Here is a 13,572-nt window from a genome sequence, read left to right as displayed (position 1 = left end):
ACACAGGACAAAGACGATTCTATTCTTAAACATTTTCCTGTAACTTTGCCTACCAAAGTGTGCCTTTTAGTTCAATTTTTCCTGATCATAGAACAAAGAAATTCTACCATAAGAAATTAATATGCTTCCACCCGTTGGTGTCACTTTTTCAACCATACATATTATAGGGTGTATTCACACAAGGAAAGTCCTTTAGTTCGCTGCCGGACCAAATACAATGTTTGCTTTTCGGTTTGGTGCGGTTCCTTTTCACATTGCAATTTTCGCAACAGTCCCAGAATTTGTAAACAAAGCCATGTGGTCAAAGATCGTTCAATCATTGGACAAATGATTGAAAGACTGAACGAAAAGAGAAATTAAACAATAATGGATATCCAGCGTGATATACATTGATCTGTGGACCAATCAAACTCGATAAGCATGTGCTTCTTATCTTGAGTTACCGCTAATCAAACAATATTTCCCATAATGTACGCGGCAACAGGAGCCTGCTACATCTAAAGAGGCGTATGATTTTAAGAGCTGGATCGAACCGAGGTGCAGTCGCTTTCACATCTCAAGCGACCCGCACCAGGGTTAGTTTGGAAGCGAACCGAGACCACCTCTCCGGCTTGGTCTCGGACAGGCTGTTTGGTCCGTACCAGAGTTTGATGGTTTGTATTCACACCAGCCCAAAAGGTCTGCACAAGGGGTTTCTTTGGTTTAGTTCGAACCAAACCAGGCAGGTGTGAATCCACCCATAAACCGATCAACCTACCAGCTTACCCAGTGGACCATACCACCTCTTAGTCCGCCACCATTAATACTTGGTGGAAACTCCCATTTGTGATGTCACTAATGGGTATATTTGAAAAATGGTTGCAATGGCTAATTACACTTGGTGGAAAAATATTGGTCCGCTAAACATATACATACAGTATGTATAAGCATATTAATAAACATTGATCAAGCATAGGTTTTTTGAAATTTTTGAAGTGTTGAAAAGTGTTAGTTGATAGTGAAGTAGAAAAGTGATAGATCTGAAATGGCCCTGAGAGGGAAAGTAGGATCCATTCAAGTAGTAGTTATTTCTGGTTAACATCTCTACCCAGCCTCCATGGGAACACGCACATCTGCCTACACACACACGCACACACCTTGTAGAAGCTCCCCCTCTGACACTGACAGCTTGTGATGCGTCGTGTTGGTGTTAAGATGTTTGTTGTATGATGTAGGACAGGGGAGGGGAAGACCGGCTGCTATTAATAACGTGGAGTGTGCAGAGTTTCATGAGAGTCACCGTCGCTATCTCTGCTTTGTGAGTGGCTTTGTGTGAGGATTGAATGATATCTCGTATTTCGTACCATTTTTTTGTGAAGATAGCAGCAAATTCTTCAGCTTATGATGGTTCTGTGTGACACTCAGTGATCTAAAAGTAATAAATTGTGCATAAAGGAAAGAAGAGAAAGTTGGTTGGACAAGACTGAAAGACTTGTCTTGAATGAGAGAACTGGATAAAAAAAGAGCGATACCAAAAGAACAGTAAAGAAAGTAAACATTTAAAAGTAGACTCCAGGGAGGAGGACTTGCAGAAAGATATGATTGGATGTTGATGTACCGTATTTCAGTTTGAAAGAGAAGCAGGATGGAGGGAGGGGAAGGGTGGGGAGATGGAGAGGGAAGAAGTGAATACGCTGAGAGAGACACAGTGGTTTATTGAGTGTCCCAGAGTCTGCATCTAAAGCTGATAACATTTCCTATACAGTGCACACACATTAGGCTTTTTTATACTGCCACTGGCGGCAATTTCCCTGCCTTGCTTGTGTGAATCCGAGGGGGAAGAATCCCCTGTTCGTCACTGCGTTCGTCACTTTCTTGGTAGGCGGGGCTGCGCATGGAGAGTAGACCTCTTTAGAATAATTTGCATACTCCCAAATGTTTTTATTTGTTTATGAAGGAAGACACCTGCATGCAAGAATGAGTAAAACGTGATTAAGTATTTACAAGACTGCAACATATTCTTTATTTTGCTGACCACTTTTTTTATCCCAAAAAAACCCTTTTTGCGTTTACACCGAAAGAACGCAAATAGTCTTGTCGCCTGTTCGCGTTGTCGCCCAAGTATTGCCGCATGACAAATCATCATCGCTTCGCAAGTTTTATCTGGCGAATTCGTGGCGCCACATCTTTTGCCCGCCAACGGTGCTTCATGCCAATTCATTCTCAACCATGGCCGAGAACCACCATTGCATGTCCCTTTACTTGTTGTGGAAAAGGGAAAGACGTCGGAGAACGTTCTCCGACACAGTCTTTTCATAATATTGTAATGACCACGGAAGAGGCAGTAAATGAAGTATTAATTAGACAACCACAGCAACGCCGGTAACTACAACAAACCCTGCAAAGCCCTGTCTCCACGAGAGCTCCCCCCGCTACAGCCATCCGGAGGCGCACACAGCTTTTGACCGTGATATTATATATTATATTATATTATATATAGAGCTCCGGGAGTCGCAAACGGCAACAATCACTTTCTCCTCCATGCTGCGGTTCACTCCGGACTGCACTGCAGGGAACGGTTGGCCGTTTGAACGCTGATTGGCTGTCGTGAATTTAATCATGGAATGCACGGTTCTCAGCTGAGTCAGTCAGACTCAGCTCCTCATTCCTCATTCTCAAACGATTGTTGATGTCGGTCATCAATCAACACAACATTATAACTTTGGCTGTGTCTCAATTCAGGGGACGCATCCTACGAAGGACGCGGTCTATGAAGGTGTGGCCTTCGTAGAACCTGAAGGCCGGACCAAAGGCCGAACAAACGTTTTTAAATGAGACGGTCTGGCCTACGGAGCATTTCAGGTTTGCGTCACAAGCCGTTAACACCCTTTACCTTGCGTGACGACGCGCCGCTCCTGTCACCTAGCAACCCTGACAGCTGCGGTTCAAACCGGACGGCGGAGGAGAAATATGGAGCAGCTATATAATAATTATGATAAATGTAACGTTAATTAGTTTAACGCTATATGTATACAAATTTAAAATACCGGTAGTCCCAACTTTATTTTATCATAAAAAAGTGTTTTTACATAGTTTTGTCATTAAATATGTAATTTGCTGCAACTGCCGCTTCCGCTCTATCCGACGCCATTTCTGGAAAAATCCAACGCGCAATGAATCTTGGGATACGTTGGGCCGTGAAGGATCCAGCCGGTGGATATATCTAATGTCTGAATTGTGCAAATAAGTTATTTTGCATATGAAGAGCATAGTTAGAAAGTTCACAGAATGTTCTGGAGGTAGTTAAGCAGTCTGATGGCCTGTGGCAAAAAGCTGTTGCTGAGTCTGGTACTCCTGCGACCGCATGCTGCGGTAGCGCTTGCCAAAAGGTAGGAGGGTGACCAGTTTGTGTGCTGAGTGGGAGGCGTCTTTGATGAGGGTGCTGGTTGCTCTCTTGTGGCAGCGGGACGGGCACAGGTCCTGGATTGATGGTTGGGCTGATCTGGTGATCTTCTCTGCTGCCCTCACCACCCTCTGTAGTGCCTTCTTGTCCGCAGCAGGGCAGCTGCAGTACCAGACTGAGAGGCTTCCGGTAAGGAGGCTCTCAATAGCACCCATGAGGCCCACTACAGTTGTGTCGTCTGCGAATTTGATGATGTGGTTTGAGCTTTCTCTGGCACAGCCATCATGAGTCATCAGAGTGTACAACAGCAGGCTCAGGACACACCGCTTGGGGACCGCTTGGGGACCTCCTTTCATGATGGACATCTCTGAGGATTTTTTTCCAGCTCTCACTGCCTGTGGTCTGTTGGTCAGAAAATGCAGTAGCCACTTGCAAAGTGAGGATTTTGAATTTTTGATTTTATTCACCGGGTGTTGAGGGATGACTGTGTTGAAGGCCGAGTTGAAGTCGATGAACAGCATCCGCCTGTAACAGCTTTTTCTACATCTGCCCACACACACACACACACACACACACACACACACACACACACACCAGGGGTTAAAACTAACTTTTTTTACTACCTACCCGGAATCGTCCCGAATCGTAAGTACACCCTTAGTCACAGAAATGTGGTCTACTTGACCTTCTGCCAGTACTCCACCATTAGTGACTGCATTTACTGAGTTGTATTGATTGAATTGAACGAAGCTCAGTCCTTTTTCCATTTACCTTTTCATATTATACATGCAGAAAGTGTTGAAAACTTGAACAGAAAAATTAAGTCAGGGCCCACAAAAATCTCTTCGTCCCGAGGTCGACCCGAGAGAGAATATTGATCCACCCGATGACAATTAATTACATCCCCGGGACGTTGTTAGTTTTAATCCCTGACACACACAGGTACACACACGCACATACACACACACCCTGTAGAAGCTCCCCCTCTGACACTGACAGCTTGTGATGCGTCGTGTTTGTGTTTGTGTTATGATATAGGACAGGGGAGGGGAAGACCGGCTGCTATTAATAACGAGTAGTGTGCAGGGTTTCACAATAGTCAGCGTCGCTGTCTCCGCTTGGTGGGTTGCTTCGTGTGAAGCACTGCTTGTTTCAATGCTCTCAAATTAATAAATTGTGCATACAGGAAAGAAGAGAAAGTTTGTTGGATATTGACTGAAAGACTTGTCTTGAATGAGAGAAAAAAAGAGCGATATCAAAAGAGCAGTAGAAAGGAAAACATTTAAAAGTAGACTCCAGGGAGGAGGACTTGCAGAAAGATATGATTGGATGGGGATGTACCGTCTTTCAGTGTGAAAGAGAAGCAGGATGGAGGGAGGGGAAGGGTGGGGAGATGTCGAGGGAAGGAGTGAATGGAGCGAGAGAGCAAGAGAGCAAGAGAGCAAGAGAGCGAGAGAGCGAGAGAAAGAGAGAAAGAGATACGCAGTGGTTTATTGAGTGTCTCAGAGCCCGCTCCAAAGCTAATAACATTTCCTGTATAGTGCACACAAAAGCGAGCACACGCACACGCACACACACACACACACACACACACACACACACACAGACACAGACACAGACACACAAACAAACCAATTTTGTAGTGAATGAACTTAAATCATAAGGAACCCTGCAGGGAATTCTGTTCTTTGAATGCAGAAATAAGTTTGTTATGAAATACAAATACAGATACAAAATGAGCCGGGACACAGACAAAGTAGCTTAACTACTGCAGTGAACAACTCCGCCACCAGGGGGCGGGGTTTCACCCAAAACAAATCCAAAAATATATATTTTTATACAGAGCTGACGCATGCTGACACCTGGCGGTAGCTTTTTGAATATCCCACTTACATTTTCAGTGGGATATTCAAAAAGCTACTGCCAGGGGCCTCTACAAATAGTCGAATTTCCCAACCTTTATGCCTCCTATCCTTAACCTTTGAGGAAAACGTCATTGGGTCAAGGAGAGATGAAAAGATGCTTCCTTTCGAACATAGGAAAATACAGCACTGCTTAAAATTGGGTTAGACGGTGGTTGTGCTGACCTCTATTGTTTCTAGTTTGAAACTACAATTTTCCGAAGATGAACTAAAGCAAGCGCTCTTTGATCCATGCGTTCTTGTCGTATTGATTTCAATCAGGTTACCGCCAACAGTGAGAATCACTTAGGTTGGACTTGACCAACCGGAATATTTTAGGCCACTTGAATTCCAATTCACATGTGAAAAAAAAAGATGCTAAACTTATGTTGGTGTTGAAATAAACTGCCCCCAGTAGTCTTTCTTAAATGTGAAGTTGGCATTTTCTTATGGTGTACTTTATGTGCTTACTAACGAGCAATAAATGAATTCATTTATATTCAAATAATTATGTTTCTGGAATTGGTATCCATTATTATCAATTGCGTCTTCGCTTAGTGTCGGTAGACTTCGTCGGTGGCATGTTGCTTTAAATATTGCCGCCGTAAAGGATTATGGGATACCACTATCTCCTTTCCTTACGCAAAAGTGCTCAGGAGTAATGTTGATATCTGTTTGATATATGTATGATTGCAAGTAACTGTAGTTAACCGTTCAGAACCAAAAGGAGGCGCTGTTGCGCCATGTCTGCGACTATAGACCCTAGAGCAGGGGTCTTCAATTAAAATTGAACAAGGTCCAGTTACTAAAAATTCCTTCCAAGAAAGGTCCGAACCTACCACGTCCTAATAGCCTTCTTTTGTCAAATACAATCAACACGGCATATTACCTTATAATTTCAGATGTTTTTATTTTCAATTTCCAAATAGCTTACTTTTAACCATGAAAAACTAGTAAGACAAAGTAACGCATATTAACATTTCAAATAAACAAAACAGGTACATTAGGCCTGCAATTCAAGTAAACATAAAAAGTGCATAAGGCCTACATGTGAAGTAAGCAGAACAGGAACACTAGGCCTACTCTTCAAATAAACACAAAGTGCATTAGGCCTATTTCAAATAAGCAAAACAGTGACTCAAGTGGTGTTAGACCCAACAGGTCCTCACAGATCTCTTTCTTGTCTTGATGAAACAATCGCACATAAACCAAAAGCTAGGCATTATCCGTTACATCTGAAGACTCATCAATGGCTAAGGGTGGGGCACTCTGAACAGCCGCATGAAGCTGTGACAGTGCGTCATCTGATAACATTTTGGATTTTCAGGTTGTCGTTGCAGCTCATATTGGGATTTGCTTTATTTTTTCACACAATTCATCCCTTTGTTTACCTTCAAGTAACCTCTCGGCAGCGGCGTTCAAGCAATCATTCACAACAGTCGTGCCACTGAATTATTTTTTATTTTGCCCCAAAATCCATGCAATCTTAAGTGAGCATTAATTTGCACGTTGTTGGCCTTTAAATTAGTGTGTGAAGACACGCGTAGACCTCTCATACTGAGCTCTCAGCTCGGATATTTTCCACACTTCTGGCTTCTGGGGATACTTTTCCTCGAAGGATCTGTGTTTGGATTCGTAATGCCGCTTAATATTCCCGCTTTTTATCACTACCAGGTTTCAACACAACAAAGGTTTTGTACTGCCTTGCGGGAAAATGAACAAGTATTGGTCAGTCCATTCATCTTTAAAATGTCTGTTTTCGGGGTCAACTTTCCTTATTTTCGAGCAAGCCGTTTTCTCATTCCAAATCGCTCTTCCGGTAAACCAAAAATTTGATTGGCTATTTTCTGAGTGACGTGCACGGCATATTACGCACATGCCGTGACAGACGGAGGGAGGGGGGGAGTTCGGTGAGTGCATGATCTTCGCTCTGTGAAGATCATTGCTTTTTGCTGTTTTTATGCTGCACTTTTCTTCTTTTTTTTTAAATTATTTTAAATTGGTCATGGGTCCGGATAGGACCGTCACTTGGTCCGGACCCGGACCGCGGTCCGCGATTTGGAGATGCCTGCCCCTAGAGTATCTGTGTTATAAAGGCTGGGACGAATTTAAAATTACAAATATGTAAATGTTGAAAGTATATGGACCGTCGCGATTCCCATTGAAACGAATGGCGCGGTGAATAGTCTTCACAACGAGAGCTGGTAGGTTGGAAAAATTGAATTATACTGTAATCAGACAACGCGGTTGTATGTGTTAAGACCCTGCTGGTCATTCCAAGTAGCACCACTTGTCTGATGCTTGGTGGAGCCCAGCACCTTTGTTCTGTCCTGCTGTTTCTTAATCTGCCGAGCATGGAGTGTGCCATTGGTGCAGGGACTAATGGATGTCCCTGTTAGAAGATCTGGGCTAATAGACGCCGGGTCTCTTTGTCTCGCTGCTCCCTTGTACCTGGTGGTTACTCTGCTGGCTACTATTTCCAGCATGTTGCCAGCTGCTCCAAAAACATGACGCGTTTTACACCTTTTGGTTTGATCCCTCCTTGAAATACTTTGCACTACACCTTTTCTTTTTACAGTACTGTCTTTATTCTATCAATGGTAGAATAAACATATTTATCATTGAACCTTTAGCTATAGTGTGGTATCCCATTTTCATGTCACAGCTGCTTTGAGCCAGGTGGTCGTGACACATGCTTGACCTGTGTAGCTGTGAACTCATGTTTTGTAATTTATTGTTTGATTTGTACTTTTAGGGTTATGATAAGTCCTATAATTTAGTGTTCACCTTGAATGACTCTGCAAAGCAGTGCCAAGATTTAAATATGTTTGAACCATTCAGTGAACAAAAGGCAACAGGCTGATTTTAGGGTGCCACTCAATGACATGCAAATGCAGACCGAAGCGTAATCAACACGCCCACTCAAATGGTGTGAAGTGCCGACTTTCTACTCCTCATTCACATAAGGGAATTAACATTTCCGACGGCTAAAATACTACCTTAGTAATAGTAATCTATTTTAAGCCCCACTGTCAAAGATAAATAATGTTCAAAATAAATGGTATAACAATATTATAAATGAAAATCGGAAAACATTCAGTTTAATCCACCTCATGTTTGTAAAGAAACCTCAGTAAATCAAACATGAAAGATACAGTTCTTTGATTGGCCATATTTTTATTGTTATTGGTCAAATAAACCGTCGTAGACCCTATGGACAGGTTTTACGAAGTTTACAAACAGAAGAATAAGTCAAGTAGCACTGCTCATCATTCCAACCCTTCTGCGCCCAAAATGTATTAATGGCACAATGTTCAGTTCCAGAGTGGTTGTTTGGCTCGTTCTGGTACCAAAAAGCAGAGTCACTTGGGGACCCATCGCTCCACATCCAGAAGCCTTCGTCATGCACATCACTGAATCCTATCCAGTGGTGCCCTTTGTCCGGGTCAGAGTTCTCTACCAGCGCGGTAATGAATTGCGCTTCTTCGGAGCTATGGATGGAGACCAGGTGTGCGTCCAAAGATTGGCAGTGACGCTCAGCTTGGGCCCAGGTCAATTGTCTACCAATATATTTGTAGCAGTTTGTGTCAAATTCATTCCAGAAGGACGGACAGGAGCCGCGCTCAATCTTCACATTGGAGTCAGTTGAAGGCTTGGTAAGTGGACCTGCCAGGGCGAGGGCGTGCAGGCCACACAGGAGAACGCAGCGCAAGAACATTGCTGGACTCTTTCACTCTCTATTGAGCTGTGTCTGGAAATGTGTGAAGAGGTAGTAAGGAAGGCTCTCTTTTTATTGGCTTATTGAAGGACATCTGCATGATGCAATGGATTACATGGAGCCAATAATCAGACTTCACGCAAGAAAGAACACATCCAGCAGTGCCAGCACAGGTGGCAGATTTCACATGGAACTGATAATCCACAATCAGTTGGCTTGATTTAGAAAGAACATTTGTGAAAGTTCCTGCTGGACTAACAAGTCCACTTTTTGAAGTGGGTCGCGGCACCGCCACAGATGCAGTTCAATTCAATTCAATTCAAAGTGTTTATTGTCATATGCACAAATGAGACGTTCTCGGTTGTGCAATGAAATTCTTCCTTTGTTTCCACAGACTGAATGCCAATGTTTTTTACAAGATAGATAGAAGAAATAATACATTTAAGTTAAGTTAAAATAAATAAATCAATAAAACAGAATGGTGCAAAGCCAAAGTGTGTGAGCATAATGTAAACAGCTGCGGCAGTCCTGAGGTAGAATACTCCTTAACAACAGACTCCTATCTGTTGTTAAGGAGTCTGAGGGCAGTGGGGAAGAAAGAGTTCTTTAGTCTTGATGTTTTGGACTTCATACTTCTGTACCTCCGTCGTGAGGGTAGAAGTGTAAACAGTCCATGCTGGGGGTGGGTGGGGTCCTTGAGTATGGAGGCAGCTCTCCTGTGGGCTCTGCGGTGGTAGATGGTCTGCAGAGAGGGCAGTGGGGTTCTGATGATCTTCTCTGCAGTCTTTACCACTCTTTGCAGTCGTCTGCGGTCCAAAGCGGAAGTGCTGCCGTACCAGACGGTGATACAGCCGGTCAAGATGCTCTCAACAATGCAGCTGTAGAAGTTTCTGAGGATCTCAGGCGACATGCCAAACTTCCTCAGCCTCCTCAAGAAGTACAGCCGCTGTTGGGATTTCTTAACCAGCTGTGTGGTGTTGAGTGTCCAAGTGAGGTCGTCGCTGATGTGGACGCCGAGGTACTTGAAGCTGCTCACCCTCTCTACTTCAAGCTCCCCGATAAACAGTGGCCGATGAGGACTTCAAGTCCACTATCATCTCCTTGGTCTTGTCCTTGTTGAGGGTGAGGTTATTGTCCTCACACCATGACACCAGACTGGCCACCTCCCTCCTGCAGGCCGCTTCATCCCCGCCCGTGATGCGTCCTATCACTGCGGTGTCGTCCGTAAACTTCAGGATGTTGTTGTCTATGTGGGAGGCGACACAGTCATGAGTGAACAGGGTGTAGAGGATGGGGCTGAGCACGCAGCCCTGTGGCGTGCCAATGTTTGTGATGATGCTGGCTGAAGTCCTATTTCCAATCCTGACAGATTGGGGCCTGCCAGTCAGAGAGTCCTGGAGCCAGTCACAGATGGTGGGGTGCAGACCTAGTGTAGACAGTTTGTCGGTGAGTTTGTGGGGGATGACTGTATTGTAAGCGGAGCTGTAATCCACAAAGAGCGTCCTGATGTAGGAGTCTTTATTTTCCAGATGGGAGAGGGAATAGTGGAGAACAGCAGCGACAGCATCAGAGGTGGACCTGTTGGGCCGGTAGGCATATTGCAGGGGGTCCAGGGTGTCTGGTATGCTGCTCTGAATGTGGGTCAGCACCACTCTCTCAAAGCACTTCATAATGATTAGAGTGAGTGCTATTGGTCTATAGTCATTCAGGCAGCTTGGTGGGCTCTTCTTTGGAACAGGGATGATGGTTGTGGTCTTGAAACAGGAGGGAACTGTGCAAAGGCTGATGGAAAGGTTGAAGATGGATGTGAGAACATCAGCCAGCTCGTTGCATGCTCTGAGAGCTCGCCCAGGGATGTTATCTGGTCCGGCTGCCGTGCGAGGGTTGATGTTCCTAAGGACTCTGTGTACCTGTCCTGATGAGACGGTTGGTGGGGGGGAGAGGGGGAGGGTGCTCCTGGTGTGTGAGGGCCTCCTCTCTGTGGTGGGGCTGGAGGTCTCGAAGCGGGTGTAGAAGGGGTTGAGCTCATCCGGCAAGCTGTCTGTGGAGCTGATGGTGCTGGTGGTGGTCCTGTAGTCAGTGATGTGCTGCAGGCCTTGCCACATCCGCCCGGAGTCAGCAGTGGAATAGAAGCCATCCAGCTTCACTCTGTACTGCCTTTTGGCTGCTCTGATGGCTTTTTCCAGAGCATACTTCGCAGCTTTGTACTCCGTCTCATTGCCTGATTTAAATGCAATAGAGCGAGCACGCAGCATGTGGCGTACCTGACTGCTAATCCAGGGCTCCTGGTTGGGAAACCTCTTGACTTGTATGGTGGGCACGATATTGTCAACACAAGTGCTAATATACCCAGTCACATACTCAGCATAGTCCTGTAGGCTGACAGAAGAGTCCTCCAGTGTGGCTGCAGCTTTAAACACATCCCAGTCTGTCTGAGCAAAACAGTCCTGCAGGATGCTCTCAGTGTCTGGTGTCCAGAGTTTGACTTGTTTAGTCACAAGGTTTGTCTGTTTCAGCCTTTGTCTGTATGCAGGATATAGGAACAAAGAGATGTGGTCTGAGTGCCCGAAGTGGGGGCGGGGTGCGGCCCCGTAGGCACCACGTATGCTGCTGTCAACATGATCCAGTTGTTGTGTGCGATATGATCAGTGATGGGCCGACAGGGCCAGCAGGGCCTTCTCTGCTGGCCCTGTCAAAATCCAAATAATATATTTTTTTCTTTTTCAAACATATATTAATTTGTGTTTGAACGCATCTTAATTCCATATTTTTTTCAGCACAACATAATTCCTAATTTTTTGTAAGGCTGAGCTCAGCTGAATAACGTGTCACAGCTGGGTTAGATGGACCGGCGGTGCCAGCACTAAAAGTATTGCTAGCCTTTTTCGCTGAAGCTGCAACCTCCCATTGGATAATACATTTGACTGACGTTTGTAATCAGCCAATCAAATGTTGATTTTTAGTAATAGAACGGCCCAAGGGCCCAGCAATATGCCGGTGTGAGTACCATATGTGTTCGGCTGCCAGATCGGCTCGGGGTTCTGCGCTTACTGATGACGTATCGACACTTGACGTATCGACACAAGCCAACGGACAAAACCCGGAAGTGTTGTTTATAAACGGTGCTCAATCAGTTTTGGCTTTGATTTCATTGAACGGTGCCCGTTCTCTCACAAAGCCATTGGAAACACGTCTAAAAGCAGTGATGAATGCATATTTTTATTTTCACATATGTTAAAGTAAGGATTGGCATTGTTCTATTAACTGAAAATGAAGAACTTGGACAGTCATATGATTGATGAGATTTTATTTGCTCATACAAAACAGAATAAATAAGACAATACATTGATACAACTGAGGAACAGCTAAATGTAAATCCTAAAAAACGGCATGTTTTGATCCCATGGTGAATTGAGGATGAATTCATGAATGTGTTCATATTAGATATTTATCTTATTCCTTGAAAATTTATTCTTTTTTTATGATTTTCCAGATGTTCAATGAATTGTATCCTTGCCTATACAACTAATAACAATAAATAATGTAACATTTTCCTCGTTTCCACTAGGGGTATCTTTGCTCTATAATTTAACAAACATCGTTACGCCGTTCGTTACGCACGTTACGCCCAAACCACACCTACGGGTAATTAGGCTACTTCAGACCAAACCTTTTTAGATTTGCGCCGGGCGAAAGAGTCATTTTTCGTGGCGGAAAAATAGCGACGTCGCCATAGAACCGCCCACAAAGCTACTTGCGCTTGCCGCTTCTCACTTGCGTTTCAGACCGTTAAAATAGGGCCCTATATGTTCCTGTTACTATGTAACCTAACCATTAATATAGATCCCAAATGTTTCCTTGCTGAAATGCTATTTATTTAAACTACTCTGAATGTAATGTGTTCTCCTATGGGTGAATGGTTTTTAATAGAATCATAAATGTATATATTACATATAAATAGGATGCTTCTTCAGGCACTGAGTGAAGATAAATATCTGGTGTTTCATTCAACATTTGAATCCTATGATTTGTTACTTTAGTTGATTATTTTTTTTACCTGTCCTATGATTTTTTAAATGTTGGATATGGGTCTGAGTTAACTCAGCCCCTCTTTATGTTTCTCTCACTCCCTAAACCCCCCTATCTCTCCTCCTTGTCTCTAACTCTCCTCAGCACTGTCTCTCTCTATTCATCTATACCAGTGTTATTCCTTACTTCTTTGTCCCCCACTTTGCATCTTGGACCGTTGGTACTACTTTCCTTCAATCTACTTACTTATTTTATTAATATCCTGCAGTGTGCAATGACCTTTTTATCCAATTCCAATATAATCCTAAATCAAACATTATAGTTGTGTCTCCATCTCCCATTTCTCCCGTTATCTCATTCTCTCTCTCATATGTCCATGCTGGATATATTCTCATGTCTCTCTCTATGTCTCTCTACCATGCAGGCGAGGATATGGCCAACAAGAGGTAGGTGCAATGTACCAAACGGTCCTCACGTCCACACACTGTGAAGCATGGCTCTCTTTACCGTAGATTTCCCCTCTATTTCTCTCTTGTCTTTTC

At 44.0% G+C, this 13,572-nt stretch overlaps 2 long non-coding RNA genes across 2 annotated transcripts in view; one reads left to right on the top strand and one right to left on the bottom strand.

The window, feature by feature from the left end:
* LOC132446476 (uncharacterized) overlaps positions 1-13,572 on the bottom strand; it is a 365,756-nt gene that overhangs the window by 237,632 nt on the left and 114,552 nt on the right. The window lies entirely within an intron of this gene.
* The window catches only part of LOC132446133 (uncharacterized), a 2,233-nt gene continuing 2,123 nt past the window's right edge, over positions 13,463-13,572 (top strand). The window contains exon 1 of the long non-coding RNA XR_009522780.1: positions 13,463-13,476. This is a non-coding gene — a long non-coding RNA (uncharacterized LOC132446133). The remainder of the gene's footprint in view (positions 13,477-13,572) is intronic.

The sequence above is a fragment of the Gadus macrocephalus genome, chromosome 18 (assembly GCF_031168955.1).
Source record: "Gadus macrocephalus chromosome 18, ASM3116895v1".
NCBI lineage: Eukaryota > Metazoa > Chordata > Actinopteri > Gadiformes > Gadidae > Gadus > Gadus macrocephalus.
Note: the sequence above shows the minus strand (reverse complement) of the source record. Positions and strands in the feature narration are given on the sequence as shown.